The following is a 4,943-nucleotide window of genomic DNA, read 5'->3' on the forward strand; positions in this document are numbered from 1 at the left end:
GGACAATTCCCTCTTACAAGGTTAGAAAGGAGACTCACCTCGCTCTGAAGATCCATAACCGCCTTCCACGCCCTTCCGAAGACTCGAATCGATGCACAATGCCCAAAAACTAGCCAATAATTATGCAAATCCATTAATATATGCTCAATTACTCATTACAATCCAATTTATAACAATTCCTAACCCCGATCGAAAAGTTGACAAAATTGCCCTCAAGCCCGCATGCCCGAATTCCGAAATTTTTCGAAGATAAAGTTTACCTATGAACTCACGAACTCAAACATATGATTTTCTCTTAATTTCATACCCCAAATCATGGTCAAATTCCAAGAATACGAATTTTCTAGGTTTCCCCTCAAACCGCAAGTTTTTACCAAATTTTCATGCTCAAATCCGCACATAATCAATGTATTTAACTCAAGATGGGTGGGGTTAGCTTACCTTGTCGTTGATGCCCAAAATCATCCACACCAAGTGAAAATGGGGGAAAATGACCAACCCCCCAATTTTTAAGATTTTACTGCCTCCAGCACTTCCGCACCTGCGGTCACACGACCATTTCTGCGGTTCCGCAGGTGTGGCCCCACTACCGCATTTGCGGTCCTTCCCAGGTCCCTTATTTCCGCTTCTACGCTCCTTCTTCCACAGGTGCGGTCCCGCTTCTGCGGACTTGACCGCATCTGCGGTCCCAGCCTTCTCCCTTCTCAACTGCATCTGCGCTCCTTTGGTCGCTTCTGCGGCTCCGGACCTACAGCCAAAACCCCGCAGGTGCAGTTACACCAGATACCAGCTGCTGAAGCCCTTCTTCAAACTCCAAATTTGATCTGTTAACCATCTGGAATCTACCCGAGGCCCCCGAGACCCTGACCAATCATACCAACCAGTCCCAAAACACATTACGGACTTGCTCGAGGCCTAAAATCAATTCAAACAATGCTAAAATCATGAATCGACCTCCAATCCAAGCTTAATGAACTTTAGAATTTCAAACTTCAACATTCGATGCCGAGACCTATCAAATCACATCCGATTGTCCTCATATTTTTCACACAAGTCATAATTGACATTATAGACCTACTCCAACTTCCAGAATCGGATTCCGACCCCGATATCAAAAAGTCCACTCCCGGTCAAACTTCTCAAAAACCTTCAAATTTCTATCTTTAGCCAAATGACTCCAAAATGACCCTACGGACCTCCGAATTCACTTCCGATCGTGCTCCCAACACCAAAATCACCATACAGAGCTATTCCCAGACTCGGACTCCCAAACAGACATTGATAACACTGAAATGCACTTCAAGCCAAACTTATGAAGTTCTTCTGAAATGCTAACTTCCACAATAGGTGCCGAAATGTTCCCGGGTCTTCCAAAACTGGTCTGGACATACGCCCAAGTCTGAAATCATCATACGAACCTGCTGGACCCTTCGAAGCCCAATTCCGAGGTCATTTACTCAAAAATCCAATCTTAGTTAATTCTTTCAACTTAAAGCTTCCGAAATGAGAATTCTCTTTCCAAATCAACTCTGAATTCCCCAGAATTCGATTCCGACCACACGTACAAGTCATAATACCTAAAGTGAAGCTGCTCACGGCCTCAAACTATTGTACGACGCACTAGAGCTCAAAACGACCGGTCGGGTCATTATAGGATATCTGCTCCGTATCTCCCGCTCGGTCTCCTAGGTAGCCTCCTCCACGGGCCGACCTCTCCTCTGCACTTTCACTAAAGCTATATCCTTTGATCTCAACTTTCAAACATGACGCTCCAAAATAGCTGCTGGCTCCACATCATAAGTCAAATCATCATCTAACTGAACCGGCTAAAATCCAGAACATGAGACAGATCCCCAATATACTTTCGCAGCATAGAAACATGAAATATCGGATGCACACTCGACAAACTGGGTGGCAAAGCAAGCTCATAAGCCACCTACCTAATCCTTCTAAGCACCTCAAAAGGCCCAATGAACCGAGGACTCAATTTACCCTTCTTCCCAAATCTCATAACACCCTTCATGGGCGAAACCTTCAACAGAACCTTCTCACCAACCATGTAGGACACATCTCGAACCTTCCTGTCAGCATAACTATTTTGTCTTGACTGCGCTGTACGAAGCCTTTCCTGAATTACCTTCACCTTTTTTAAAGCATCATGCACCAAGTCTGTCCCCAATAGCCTAGCCTCACCCGGCTCAAACCAACCAACTAGAGATCTACACCGCCTCCCATACAAAGCCTCATATGGAGCCATCTGAATACTCGACTGGTAGCTGTTGTTATAAGCAAACTCTACAAGCAGTAGAAACTGATCCCATAACCCTCCAAAATCAATGGCACAAGCACGCAACATTTCCTCCAATATCTAAATAGTGCGCTCGGAATATCCGTCCGTCTGAGGGTGAAAAGCCATACTCAACTCAACCTGAGTACCCAACTCTCGTTGTACAGATTTCCAAAACTACGAAGTAAACTGAGTGCCCCTATCAGAAATGATAGAAACTGGGACACCATGCAAATGAACAATCTCCCGGATATAGATCTCTGCCAACCGCTCGGAAGAATAGGTAGTACACACAGGAATGAAGTGCGCGGACTTGGTCAGCCGATCCACAATCACCCAAATAGCATCAAACTTCTTCAAAGTCCGTGGAAGTCCAACTACAAAGTCCATAGTGATCCTCTCCCACTTCCACTCTGGAATATCCATCTGCCGAAGCAAGCCACCCGGTCTCTGATGCTTATATTTCACCTGCTGACAATTGAGACACCGAGCTACAAATCCCACAATCTCCTTCTTCATTCTCCTCCACCAATAATGCTATCTCAGATCCTGATACATCTTCGCGGCACCCGAATGAATGGAATACCGAGAGCTATGAGCCTCCTCCAGAATTAACTCTCAAAGCACATATACATTGGGCACATATATCCGGCCCTGCATCCTCAACACCCCATCATCACCAATAGTCGCATCTCTGGAATCATCGTGCTGAACTATGTCCTTAAGGACAAGCAAATGAGGATCATCATACTGACGCTCTCTGATGCGATCATATAAGGAAGACTGAGAAATCACACAAGCCAATACCCGCCTGGGCTCCGAAATATCTAACCTCACGAACCGATTGGCTAAGGCCTGAACATCAACTGCAAGAGGTCTCTCCCCAACTGGAATATATGCCAAACTCCCCATACTCACCGCCTTTCAGCTCAAAGCATCGGCCACCACATTGGCCTTCCCCATATGGTACAAAATAGTAATATCATAATCCTTTAGCAACTCCAACCACCTCCGCTGCCTCAAGTTGAGATACTTCTGCTTGAACAAGTACTGAAGGCTACGATGATCAGTAAACACCTCACAAGATACACCATACAAGTAATGCCTCCAAATCTTCAATGCGTGAACAATGGCAACCAACTCCAAATCATGAACGGGGTAGTTCTTCTCATGGGGATTCAACTGGCGAGAAGCATACACAATAACTCTACCCTCATGTATCAATACACACCCAATACCAACTCTCAAAGCATCACAATACACGATATATGAACCTGAAGCTGATGGCAAAACTAACACTGGAGTTGTGGTCAAAGTTGTCTTGAGCTTCTGAAAGCTCTCCTCACACTCATCCGAACATACAAATAAAGCACCCTTCTAAGTCAACTTGGTCAAGGGCAATGCGATAGATGAAAATCCCTGAACAAACCGACTACAATAGCCTGCCAAACCAAGAAAGCTGCGAATCTCTATGGCTGAGGATGGTCTGGGCCAACTCTGAACTGCATCTATCTTCTTTGGATCAACCTGAATACCCTCGTTGGACACCATGTGCCCCAAGAAAGCCTCTGAACTTAGCCAAAACTCACACTTGGAGAACTTTGCATTAAGCTTCTCCTCCCTCAATCTTTGCAACACAACTCTCAAATGCCCCACATGCTCCTCCTGACTACGCGAGTATACCAGAATATCATCAATGAAGACTATGACGAACGAGTCGAGATAAGGCCGGAACATGTTGTTCATCAAATGCATGAACGTTGTTGGGGCATTGGTCAGCCCAAAAGACATTACCAATAACTCATAATGACCATATTGGGTCCTAAAAGCCATCTTAAGAATATCTGAATCCCTGATCTTCAACTGGTGATAACCTGAACGGAGATCAATCTTGGAGAACACTCTCGCTCCCTGAAGCTGGTCGAATAAATCATCAATGTGAGGCAAAGGATACTTGTTCTTAATTGTTACTTTGTTCAACTGCCTATAATCAATGCACATCCTCATCGTGCCATCCTTCTTCTTCACAAATAGAACCGGCGCACCCCAAGGTGACACACTAGGCCGAATGAACCCTTTATCAAAGAGTTCCTGAAGCTGCTCCTTTAACTCCTTCAACTTCGCTGGTGTCATACGATATGGTGGAATAGAAATGGGATGAGTGCCCGACACCAGGTCAATACCAAAGTCAATATCCCTGTCCGGTGGCATACCCGACAGGTTTGCAGGAAACACATCGAGAAACTCCCTCACAACTGGAACAGAATCAATACTGGGAGTCTCTGCACCGACATCCCTTACAAAGGCTAGATACGAAAGACAACCCTTCCCAACTATACGCTGGGCCTTCAAGAATGAGATTACCCTACTGGGAACATAATCAGTCAAACCTCACCACTCAATCCGTGGCACACCCGGTATAGCCAATGTCATTGTCTTAGCATGACAGTCCAGAATAGCATGACACGGAGATAGCCAATCCATGCCCAAAATGACATCCAAATCCACCATACATAATAATAAAAGATCCACTCGGGTCTCCAAACCCCCAATAGTCACCACACACGACTGGTACACACGGTCTACAACAACAGTATTACCTACCGAAGTAGATACATAAACATGTGAAACAAGGGACTCATAGGGCATATCCAAA

This window comes from Nicotiana tabacum, chromosome 5, assembly GCF_000715075.1.
Source record: "Nicotiana tabacum cultivar K326 chromosome 5, ASM71507v2, whole genome shotgun sequence".
In the NCBI taxonomy this organism is placed as follows: domain Eukaryota; kingdom Viridiplantae; phylum Streptophyta; class Magnoliopsida; order Solanales; family Solanaceae; genus Nicotiana; species Nicotiana tabacum.